General features: G+C 37.2%; 1 protein-coding gene across 4 annotated transcripts in view; it reads left to right on the top strand.

The window, feature by feature from the left end:
- 5-HT7 (5-hydroxytryptamine receptor 7) overlaps positions 1-13,418 on the top strand; it is a 70,234-nt gene that overhangs the window by 13,866 nt on the left and 42,950 nt on the right. The gene's annotated exons all lie outside the window — the stretch shown is intronic.

Here is a 13,418-nt window from a genome sequence, read left to right as displayed (position 1 = left end):
ACAATTGAATGTATGACTTGCTGATATATCCGCTTTATTCACCAGATTTAGCTCTGATCGATTTTTGTCTCTTTCCAAATCTCAAAAAATTCCTCTGTCAGACGACTTTTCGTCACATAACGAACTGTTCATTATAAGGTTGCAAACTTTTTCAGTGGCCCTCGTACATTCAAGTAGAAATCTGGTGATAAGCGCAAACGACAGAAACATGTCGTTGCGAGGTTTTTAGAATGTTCTTTCTAAACAAAACCATTTTCGAAAGGGAGATTTCACAAGAAAAAGTTTCTAAATACACAATATTTTAATTTATTTATTGCAATGTAATTTTTGTAATTTATTTTTAAATTATTAATAAAAACCAATCACAGTTTTACATCGTCAAAGCTGTTTTCTTTAGATATTTAAATAAAGCAATTTAGATAAATCTGGAATCACAGTAATGAAAAACGTTTCCTTTTTTACAATTTTGTATCTGTGGACTAAACATTTTTGAGAATTAATCGTAGAAATTATGTAAAAATTTAGGTGAAATATTTAATAAATTTACTAAAATTCCATTGTGGTAGACTCAATGTTTTTACATATTTCAGCATAAACAAAATTCAGTAACAAAATAGATGATCGAGTTCAATTTCCGCAATTTTCCTTCAAATTAGAAGTCACAAATATTTACAGCAGGTTGGTGTTATCCGAAAAATAATCATAACAATACCTCGCATGCCTGTAAAATATTTTCCCGTTTATTTTCACCTCAAGAAGTTCCCATAAAATCAACGATTTTTCATTTTTTTAATGTTTATTTCACTAATCAAAATTATACGAACCTAAGATTTTGATTTCAAGCAACTTTTCTAAATAATTTTTTGACCAATCTGTGACTAAAAAGCAACTATCTTGGAAAAAAGATGAAAAATCATAGTTGGCCGATGATTTTGAAATTTTGTCTAGTGGCCTACCTGTTATTTTAAACAAATTTTCTTAATAACTTTTTGTCGTATTTACCACATAAGAAGCAGAAACACTAGGTTTTTTTGAAAATTTCCAAGGCACACTTGACTTTTCAAAACTAAAATTATTCTTTAACCAAGCAGGGCTAAACTCAAAAAAATTAAAAATTAAATCGAGAATTTTTATCTTTCACAAGAGTCGTTTCACCTATCCGGGGACACACTGTATACAGGGCGTCGCAAAATTAACGTATTCCAAGTCGGGGGTCTTGTAGGGAAAAATCTCAGGGAATCTCGAAAAATTTAAATAAAAAATATAGGGGTCCTTACATAAATATATGGGTCTGAAGGTTCAAACTTTTCATCATGTTTTCTTCAAATAAAAAATATAAATGGTTGACATTCATTTTGAAATATGGAGAGGATGATTATGTAAAATATTAAAATATAAATGAAAAGACATTTCTTGAAAAAACAGCTTTATCTCGAAAAAATAAAAGTTTTATTTTTCCAATTTTTGTTCAAAAGGGAAGTACAACATAACTAGAATATTAATCAGGTACTTCTGAACAAATATTGGCAACTTAGATATTTTTTTCAAAGTGACAGCAATTCTTTTTTACATTTTTACTTGGTCAACAGGATGTCCCCTACTAAGCCCCGAACTCGAAATACGATAATTTTAAGACACCTGTATAGTCGTTTTGATTTTATTATGTAAAAATTTTTTAAAAATTAGTTTGTTTTTAGGTAAACCACTGCGTAAAATTTTGAAATTTTTGGCACCAAACCCTTTGAGGCAAATTGTTAAGAGTATTAATTTGATTTCCTGTAATTATATTATCCAAAAAAAACCCGCAATTTTTGAAAATCCTAAAAATCCAAAATTTTTTGTCCTGGAGAAAATTTCTTTTAATAATGTCACTATTTGTGTAAACTTTGATTTTATTTTACGTAACCAATTTCGGCTTTTTCATATTTTATCGGATTTACTTACTCAACAACTTGTTAAAAACACAGGCAGAAACATTCCAAGACAATTAGGTACTTTACTTAAGCAGACTTAAATCTACATTTGACGCCTTCAAAATTTGGTTTTCTTGTCATTCCTGACCCACATCTCGCTGACTTTGCTACTTTAAGCTGTCAAACTAAACTCTGTACAGAATTTAAGTACGAAAGTCGTAAACCTCGCTGCACTACAAGACACATTCGAATGTTGCCCAGTCTGAAATTTTCGATGTCGTAACTCGTTTATAACTTGAAGACCATCAGACCAGCCACCATCAAAGATCCCTATCCGCCGCGCTCTAGATTTAGCCCCTTTGGTGTGGTCTAAACGTCTTCTCCGTTATAAAAATCGACTCGACTATATTTAGCTCCCCCGCGAGCGATCCCGCTCTTTTTCTTTTGTAATGCAGGCGGTCGTAAAGTGGCAAGAATGGAATAAAAAAAGTCCGGGGTCCGATTCCGATGCATGGAAGTCTAAATAAGTCGCTGCAACAGCCCGGAGCGCGCGTTCCGTATTTTTGTGTGATTCACGTGAAACATTCGACCGGAATTTATTTTGTTGGCGTTGTAAATTCCACCTAGGGGAAGTAATAAGCGACTTCCGTTTGGTGTGGGAAATTTTTACGCCACGCATTAAAAAGTTCTTTTGTCTGGCGCATAAATAATGCACGATCACGGTTAAATATTTGATCGGGGGCGGACGTCCGCTGCGGTGCTTTTGCGGCACCGCGAACGCGCCGCGCGACTAACGCGCGCGGCGATCATACGGGATGGAATTTTCCGAGATAATCTCGGTTCGAAGCCCGAACTTCTCTAGATTAAGTCGGGGTAATCCCCGCTGGATAAAAACGACGGCTCGGTTATATTACATCGAGCGGGCTTTGATGAAAATTTCCCCGCCACCCTAGATGTGTACGCACGAACAGCGAAATTATCACGTGGCAATTACACGACAGACTTGCAATTTAACAGAAGGGGATTTCATTAGGTGTAATATACACTTTAGACCAATTAGAGACCGGGGGCCGATGGCAATTGGTTGTAATTTGCCCCCTCGCTAATTCGCACGTTGCTCGCCCCATACACTACCTGGGCTTGGGGGTTGGCAATTATTCTAATTACAGCACGGTGAGCAATTAAAAAGTCGACAGGCGGCCTCTTTTGAACGCCTTTCAGAATGCGACGCCTCTTTGTTAGGGGTGTCGTGTGTGTGGATCTTGCAGGGCTGGCTTTTAAATGACGGACGCCCGAATGAAGGGTCTTTGAGGGTGGCGTTAGTTTTTTGGCGAGTTGCAGATTTCACGGATAATTAACGAACCTTTTTGCGGATCCAGTTACGGGAAAGCTGACGACAAACATCGACGGAATTGCTGAAATTTTCAACAAAAAATTTTAATTACTGACTACATTCTGTCACATCGAGTGACCCGCACGGAACGCCTTGCGGCTCTTTGCTATATTTCAAAAAATATATTCAAAATTCCGAAAAGATTTTCATCAATCAAGCACATTTCTTAAATGACTCATTATCATTATTCTTACTTATCATTTATCATTCAGTCAATCAGAAAAAAGATAAAATACGAGAAAACCCAAAACAGATCAAAACAGTTTTATGCAAATAATGAAAGAGTGGAACAAAGTGTCTCCATGACCAATTCAAAATTTTGCAATTTTAAAAAATTTTAAAATTTTTGAATTTTGAAAATTTTCAAAATTTTGGAATTATTGAAATTTTCAAAATTTGGGAATTTTCGAAATTTTTGAAATTGCCACAAGAGTAATGTAATACTATAATTATAGTTTTCTCACTTTCGTTGTAGGTCGTAAAATTTTATTGCACAAAGAAACCCATGCGAAAATCGTATAACTATTGTAAGAAATATTTTTTCAAAATGACTCAAGCTTTCCAACGCGAAAACTTTGTTCGACAAAGTATTAATTATTTTTTGTATTTTAAAATTACCTTGATTTCGTGGGGCGACAGTTAATCGCCGGAATTAGAGTTAAAGAAACTTTCAAATTGGATTTTTTTTTGTCAAAGGAAATCGGATTCTGGGGGACATTGACAGGAAATTTGAGAGAAATTCAATGATGAAAAAACTCAAATATCTGTCTGCCATAATAAATGAAAAACTCCACCGAGATGTGTTGAGCTGAATCGACTCATTTCATTTTTTTTTTTTTCTAAATTTTCCCACACGGAACGCCTTGGGACTCTTTACTATATTTCAAAAAATATACATATTCAAAATTCCGAAAAGCTTTTCACCAATCAAGCACATTTCTTAAATGACTCATTATCATTATTATGACTTATCATTTATCAATCAGTCAATTAGAAAAAAGATAAAATATGAGACAACCCAAAATAGATCAAAACAGTTTCATGCAAATAATGAAAGAGTGGAACAAAGTGTCGCCATGACCAATTCAAAATTCTGCAATTTTTGAAAGTTTTAAAATTTTGAAATTTTCAAAATTTTGGAATTTTTGAAAATTCCAAAATTTGGGAATTTTCGAAATTTTTGAAATTTGGGAATTTTCGAAATTTTTGAAATTTGGGAATTTTCGAAATTTTTGAAATTGTCACAAGAGTCATGTAATACTATAATTATAGTTTTATCACTTTCGTTGTAGGTCGTAAAATTTTATTGCATAAAGAAACCCATGTGAAAATCGCATTACTATTGTAAGAATTATTTTTTCAAAATGACAAGCTTTTCAACGCAAAAACTTTGTTGGACAAAGTATTAATTATTTTTTGCATTTTAAAATTACCTCGATTTCGTGGGCGCCACATTTAATCGCCGGAATTAGAGTTAAAGAAACTTTCAAATTGGAATTTTTTTTTGTCGAAAGAAATCGGATTCTGGGGGACATTGACAGGAAATTTGAGAGAAATTCAATGATGAAAAAACTAAAATACCTGTCTGCCGTAATAAATGAAAAACTCCACCGAGATGTGTTGAACTGAACCGACTCAATTCGTTTTTTTTTTCATTTTTTTTTAATCCCATTTTCTGTTCTTTCCAAGTTAGTTTGTTCTGTAAAGGCTTCATTTATGTTTAATTTTATCGAATCGAGTCTTGCGTGACTGTCTACAACGCTTTATCGAGATATCCAAAGAAGACAATGTTCTCTGGTTTCATTTAGATAATCAACAGACAAAAATCACACAATACACCTCTCTCGAGTTATCTAAACGTAGATAAACATAATTCCCCTTTCATTTTTTTTATATTCCATTATGAAATTTAAAATGCAATCCAAGAGGTTCATCAATGCGCCGTTGGCGCTGGAGTTTGTGCTGTCATCTCGACAACAAAAGAAGAACAGTTCTTAGAACTGCGTTTGTGTCTTCATCTCGTTAGCGGTCGGTCATTAACACAGATTAAATCTTAAAAGGTGCAGTGCATTTAAGACAAAAACATTTAACAGGTGCACTGACCGATTTTGACGTGTTGTGTCATCTGACGTCACAACTCCACTCAGCGCTAGCGACAAAACCATCAATTAATCTGACAGTTTTGAATCGTAAACAAATTATGGTTATAAAACAATTATTTGTACGACAACAAAGCCAATATCGATTCCTCCTGCAAGTGAAGTTTAATCATTAGAATGACCATTTACTCCATATAATTATTTTCCTTTTATTTGTTGGGAAAAAAATCTTTAAAATTCAAATAAAATGTTTTCAAAATTAGAACATGAGAGTAAGCACACTTGCCGTTACTAAGGTTGTGTTTTACAAACAGTTTATTCTATCCTGGCTGATTGTGTCTCATCAAGTCCTACTTCTAAGGAAATGGTTCTTCAAGATCTTCTCGAAGAGGCAAAGCTGCTAAATTGGTTTTGTACGAAAAAAAATGTAGAGGAAAGTATGATCAATCAAAAATAAGTGACTCAAAGAAATGCCAAAAAAGTTTAGACACACACTAAGAGAGGTGAAGGTGGGCGTTCACTATTGTCGTAGAGGTATTGGATTCTCTCATGGGCTGTGACCTTGGAAATATCTGCGCGAAGGCGGAGAGACGAAAGAGAATGACGATGGTTTCCAGTCGGTTTGTAGATTGCGCAGATATGACTCATAGTCCATGAGAAAATCCAAGACCTATACGCATCTGACAAATATACCTTTACACAAAAACTGCATTTACTGACAAACTGTAGTAACTTTGTTCTTTTTAAAAATACACAGAATGCACTGTATATTTTGCTTTGAGTGGTTTGCAAATTAAGGACACGATCTGACGGTAATGAAATATTTCTAAATTAATAAGTAAGTTAAATTAAAATCGTGCTGATATCTCATTTGCCTAAAGAGATAAATGTTGTCACCAGTCACCTTTAGGGCACCTTTAGTAATTCAGCAGCCGGGTCAAACCGGAAACTCGATTAATTTTTAATTTCCCCTAAAGCCGACCACACATTACTTGTCTTGTCATTTATTGGAGTCAAGTTTGGCGAGATCTTCGGAACCGTGTCCGATTTATGTAGCTACATAACTTAGGCCGAGAGCAGAGAGGCCATTGGAAATTAAATGTAAACTATGCCGAAGTTCGGTAGTTAAATAGGATCATTTAGGAGGTGGCTCTGGGGCTAATGAAATTTAATCACTTACTCAGGGCCATTCGTTGACTTATCGATTCCGAAGCGGTAGACTCGTGCCGAATCGACTTTGGTACGGTTGAAAAAAAAACAAGCATGGCAGGAGTGAAAACTTACTTTCACCTCGGAGCGTGAGACGTGACGCGTGACGGTGAAACTAATTCAACGGGAATAATGCCGCGGTGCGCCTAAAGAAAAGGAAAGAAAAAATTCAGATGGGACTTTTAACATCGTCGTTAATCCAGTGGCGGCGCGTTAAGGACGGACATAAGCATTCGTTAAGTATCGATAACAGTAAAGTCCGCAGTAAAGCGGGCCGACTAACGAACTCGCCCATTATTTCCGGCGTTAATGATTATAAAAGGGCCGTAATCGTCGATGGTTGTTGTCAACGTTGCTTTCATCGCCGCACGGAAGCATAATCGATAGACGTCACTGCCCGAACTAGACAATGACGATTCCAGTGTTAAATAATGGGGCCCGCTCCTGCCAAACGTCCTATCTGTCACGATGACGCATAAAAGCCCCGGCACCGGATTAAAATGTTGCATTGTCCGGTCGTTAACGCCGTTATTTAACACATCAAATGTCAAAATATGCGGGGTTTGCGTGATTTATGGGGACGGAAGGTCGATCCGGTCCGCGCGACACATTTCGCATGGGGGACTCGTAAAATTCATCATTTAAAAACTTCCAGTCTAGACATTTGGATAATAGAGAGCGTCGTAAAGTGTATTGTGGATGTTGTTTTTCTTATTGCCCGGTTTTATGGTGGTAATAAGGAATTGAAAGGGGCCGCGCATACTAAGTACAGTCACGTAGATCGCGATAAATCTGGAAGCGGCGCGGCTGCGGATCCGGGGATTCCGGTGGAACCGGAAAAAAGCGCACTGACACTATCTGGGACGGCGCAAACTGAAAAAACTCTAATCACCTGGAAACTGGCGCCGTGACTCTCGAAAATGGCGGTGTTATCGACGATTTACAACGAGCAGTAAATATGATCGTAAATCAGAAGGAACGACTAACGAGAAGGATCAGTCTTCTCCCTTTTTTCAATTTTCATTTTTATCTACTGAGGTCCGTCTAATGTCCCGCGGATTCGCACAAAATTATAAAACATCCAGTTTACAAAAATTACTCGTTTCAAATCTTTCACGTCAAAATGTTTGACATTTTGGATGGTTCTGAACTGACTAAAATCGGAATGTTTGGTGCCTCGTCACAATTTTGCTAAAAATATTCCCTATTGAAAAACTGATTTTTTTCACGACCGAGAGTAGAAGCCACTCTCTAGGATACAGGTCATGACTTAAATGACAAAATTGTTCCCCAGGTAAATAATTTTTCAAAAAATTCCCAAGGGAGTGAAATAAAAATAGAAAATTTTAAGAAAAAGAAATTGTGTGCTGATAGTTTTTAAATTGGTAAAGTAGCAATCAAAATATCTTTAAATTAGATTTTAAAAATTGTTATTTACAGTAAGAGTGTGGAAGGCAAAGCTTTCGCTCACGCGAATTGTGTGTTCGTCCACGACGCGGAGCTGTAAGAGTTATATGTTCTTGATGATCTCCTGGAAGAGGCAAATGCTGCGAGTTACCAAATGTTGCCTAAAAGCTCAAAATTAGGTTATCAGAAATAATTGGAAAAATTTACGAGTGAATGAAAACCAGTGAGTGAAAGACAGTGAGCGAAAAACGATAAGCGAAAGAGAAACCTCATCATCCACTGGCAACTATGAATCCAGACTCACTGTGAAGGGAGATATCGAAAAAAATACTCTTTCGTTTTGATCTTTCTTGAGTCGTGAAAAAAATCGTTTGTGCACCTCGAGAGAGAATGAGAAGACTCCTTCGGTGCTTTGCAGCCCTCGGGCTTCACTTTTCGCTTTTTTATTTTGGTGTCCTTGATTCGATGACTGTACCGAAAATGACAATTCATTTTAGTTTTAATATTCAAATATATTATTATATTTTTTGTTACATAAAATGAGGAAGTAATAAAATGCAACGCGATGAAATATGTACACGGTAAGATAAAACCGCGATTAGTTCATCATTTAGCCGCTGGCGCTGGACTTTGTATTATCACCTTGACAACATCTCAACGAAGCACACTTCCTAAACGTTTACGTCTTCATCTCATTAGTACTAGTTCGTTAACATAGATTAAATCTTAAAAACCTGCAACACTATTAAGAAAAAACGTATATGAAAGGTGCACTGACCGATTTTGACATGTTCTGTCATCTGACAACATAAACAACACTCAGCGCCAACGGCAAAACCATGAAGTAATCTGATACTTCATTTTTTCATCATGAAACTGACAATCGACAGACATAATTGGTTGATGTTTGACACCAACAGAGATTAAGGTCGACGTTCACTTCCATCGAACAGAACTAGAGTGAATACAATGCGGGCTCGTGAGCGCTCACCTTTAGATAAAAACCGCAAGACAATTCTTGAAGCTTACTTGGTTTTTTCTGTAGATTTAATAAATTAACATGAACTGATTTTTTATTAATATGAGAATTGTCTGAAATTCCCAAATTAAACCACTAAATTTAAACTGGATTTTATTTTTAATTTTCCGTAAAGACGACTGTATACAAATACATATACATACATACATACATATATCGAGTGTACATACATACATACATATATCGAGTGATTCAAAAAATATGTTTTCTTTTTCATTTGGTTTTCAGTTTTCATTTACAGATTTTTTACTGGTTTAGCGCTCCGCCTTCGCGCGGATATTTTCAAGGTCACAGCCCATGAGAGAATCCAACACCTCTAAATACGTTTGACAACCTATGAGTGCTTGAGAAAATATTCCTTGCTATTTTTTTTTTTTAAAGAAAGATTTTAACAACGGCTTCACAATTTAAAACTTTATTGTTTTTTGAAATAAAATTCATCGCGTACTGAAACAGTTGATGAGATTGGCGCTTGTGAATCTCGGTTGGCCGGTTCGCTTACATTTTACACCTCCTCTACTCAATTAATTAAAATTAAATATTTACAAAATAGTTTTGATTGGCAGAACTGGGTCGCTCTATCGAATTACCCATTTGTCTCGTAGTCGTTCCCCCAAATATTTTTATTAAGAACATTAGCACTTACTAAAATCACTTAGTATAAAACATCATCGTCGAGTAAATCAATTTTTGTGGAATACTGGTCTGGTAAACAAATGTCAAAATCGATATGGCGCTCGAGTAAGTGAAAAGAAAGAGGTCATTTCTTTAATTGTGCTCTGAATGTAAAAAAAGGAATAACCGTGAAAGAACAAATCCTATCTTCCCTTTTCCCTCTGAGGTGAAGCTATTAGGAGCGAGAGCCTTTTACGTAATTGAAAGCATCTGAAAAATAATTGTCGGAGGGCGAGTGTTGAAAAAAAATAAGAATAACAGAGCAACACCAACAAAGAAACAATGTCGGCGTGCAATAAAACAGAAAATATGAAGCGCTAGACGGGGACACCACCTCCCGGTCCGGCCCTGATAAGAAAATAAACTCGTGCTCATTACCGCAATTAAGTGGCGCGCGTACGTAAACATTTATAGCCCCGCTGATATTTTTATTCGTGTTTTTGACAACATTCCCTCCTCGTTAACTTGCACGAAACGGTGGTTTTAATTAAAACCCACAAAAGAATGTTTAATGAGTATTGTGATGGAATTTTCAATCGGGCCGGCCTTTTTCTGGCAGGTGTACCGAGCCTCGAATACAAAAAAGAAAAAATTAAGTCCGTCCTTTCTTCTCCCGTCTCCGGCGATGGCCTCCCATTTCTCCGATTAAATTCCTCCCTTCATCAAACGACCATTCCTGCAAATATTGATACAATTTGCTCCCCTTTGCGCGTTGTTTTATTTCGCCAGCTGGGCTCGAGCCGGCCCTAAAAGCGCCCTCCTAACCTATGTTGATGCCTGGGATTATGCCCTAACGCCGCCTTAATTTCCTCTTATCTCGATGGCCCCGCCGCCTAATCCCGAAAAAGTGTATTCCTTAAAGGCGCAATAGATCTCGCTTAATTGGCGACGTTTTCTTTCTTAATTATCCATTGTCCTTTGCGGTGTCCGTCTCATTTCCGCGCGACGACGCCTCCAGGATATCGAGCATTAGTTTCTCATCTTTAACGGCTCGGCGGAACCGGATTTATCGCTGTTTTTATTGCTCGACTCGCACTCGGGACTTCCCCGATCGGTAATTGGCCCGAACGTATGGTGGAAATTTGATGGGCCCGATGTTTGATTAAGAGATTGGCAAATGTTCCACGCTTTATTAATTCACTTTATTTGCCATCGACTCGTCCAATTGGAGATTTTATTAATGCTGCGCCCTCTCGATTCCATCACCATCACGAGCTCCCACGTGGTGCTCAATCGAAAGCTCCTCTCGATCGCACTTTATTCATAAACAAATTATCGACGACGAAGTAATCACATAAATTATACCGTTAGATAACGAGACCGCTTTCCAACGATTTTCCTCATTCAGATCCCGCAAATATGGCAAACTGACTTATACTCTGATCCCGTTCGAGTGGTTCGTTATCTTGATTTTCTTCATATTCAATCCAATAATTTTATCATTTGTTTGATCCACTTGGCTTTATTTCTCCCAATCTGTTTTTTTCCGGAAGCTCCTCTTGTTATCTCAACAGCTATGACCCATTAAAAATAATCTATTTAATATTGCGACTACTTCATTTTTCATAAGCTTTCAATTCATAATTAATTATGTAGAGCTTCATCCCCTCCTCCCGCTGCGGCAATATGATGAAATTTCCTTAGAAATCTCCCTCGAGAATGCTCATCCTAGTTCTAATTACTCCAACTTCTTCAGCGTCAAAGCTGCAGAACTGACCTTTCCTTCGCGCTGAACTCGTCTCCGTCTAATATTTCTCATGCTCTGTTGAAATGAAGTTTCCCGAAGGGTGTTGTACTCACAGTGATAAAGATTTTACTACGAATTCTCTCCTATCAACGCCCAAATATGTAAAATATTTTCACTCTCTCTAAACATTGTTGGCGCCAGAAGCGTGCCAGCTCAACGGCACCAGTTCCTATTTTCACAATTTTCACTGAGTTTTCAGAAAAAAGAAATTCCATCAATTTTTCATATTTCCAGAACGGCTCATCGAAAAATTTCTGTTCAAAATTTTGAGCAGTTCCTTTTTACTCTTTTTCGTTTCTTCACTTGGAGAAATTAATTAATCTCGCACCTCCTGCCTCGAACTGAAGACACGGGTGCCAAGAAATACACCGGTTTCTCACTTTACTGGCACAGTGATCACTGGCGCCAGTTTTACTGACGTGCAACTAAACTGGCGCCAGTTTTAATGACGCGCAGCTAAAAATACGATCATCAACCTATCCTTTAAAATTTAAATAGTTCTAAACTTGAACCCTTTCTATAGCAGATAACCAAAGCAGCACTGACGCTTTTTTTACTTGAACTAAGTTGGCGCCAGAAGTATGCCAGCTCAACACCACCAGTTTTTTTCACAATTTTTAGTGAGTTTTCAACTGGCGCGCCGACTGCTCCAGTAATGCAAATTTTGTCCTCAGAAAAAAGAAATTCCATCAAATTCTCATCGAAAAATTTCAGTTCAAGTTTTGGTCAGTTCCTTTTTCACTTAATTTTATCATTTCGTTTCTTCACTTGGAGAAATTAATTAATCGCTAATTAATCTCGCACCTCCTGCCTCGAACTGAAGACATGGGTGCCAAAAAGTACACCGGTTTCTCACTTTACTGACGTGCAACTAAACTGGCGCCAGTTTTAATGACGATCATCAACCTATCCTTTAAATAGTTCTAAACTTGAACCCCTTCTATACCAGATAACCAAAGCAGTACTGACACTTTTTTTACTTGAACTAAGTTCCACATGTAAACATTATTGGCGCCAGAAGTATGCCAGCTCAACACCACCAGTTTGTATTTTCACAATTTTTAATGAGTTTTCAACTGGCGCGGGGTTAAAAATAGTGTCGACTGCTCCAGTAATGCAAATTTTGTCCTCAGAAAAAAGAAATTCCTTCAAGTCCTCATCAAAAAATTTCCGTTCAAATTTTGGTCGCTTCGTTTTTTCACCGAGCGAAATTAATTAATCGCTAATTAATCTTGCACCTCTTGCCTCGAATTAAAGACATGGGTGGCAAAAAGTACACCGGTTTCTCACTTTACTGGCGCCAGTTTTACTGATATGCAACTAAACTGGCGCCAGCACAAAAAGATTCGTTACGTGGAAACCCACAAAAAAATTCAGATTCGAATCTGATTGCTTGGATATTCCCAGGACTGGTGTGGGTTGCAATCCCTTACGTCGCATTAATAAACGTTGGAGTGAAGAGTCTGAAGCGATTGGATTAATCGTGGGTCCGATTGGCAGATTGATCTTGGCAATTAGAGCAATCGGGCAAAAAATGTCCAAGCACGAGAACTATTTGCGGGATTATTAATTTATTGCTAACGAGGACTCGGACAATCTGAGGGCAGCTTAAGTGGCAGAGGTGCCGAAAAGCCGAGGGACAAACCGCAAAGGAAATTTAGTGGACATTCCGGGGGAAAGGAAATCGTCAGACTTAGAGTTGCTTAGTTGTCTTGTATTGTTTGCCATCAACAAGACAAGTGTTTTCTCTACCACCTCAAAATGTGGAAAAATGGGTGGAAAGTAAAAGTAAAAATGTCAGGTTCTTGTAAAACGTTGAAGGACACAAAATCAGCGAGAGTACAATAAATTGTGTATGAAACGCGACATTGGCAACGGCACGTGTGCTTACTCTGGTGCTTTAATTTTGAAAAGGGTTTTGAAAGTGTCCTTTCTT

The sequence above is a fragment of the Tenebrio molitor genome, chromosome 3, assembly GCF_963966145.1.
Source record: "Tenebrio molitor chromosome 3, icTenMoli1.1, whole genome shotgun sequence".
Classification (NCBI taxonomy): Eukaryota; Metazoa; Arthropoda; class Insecta; order Coleoptera; family Tenebrionidae; genus Tenebrio; species Tenebrio molitor.
The sequence above is the reverse complement of the archived record's forward strand: the minus strand, read 5'-3'. Positions and strand labels throughout refer to the sequence as shown.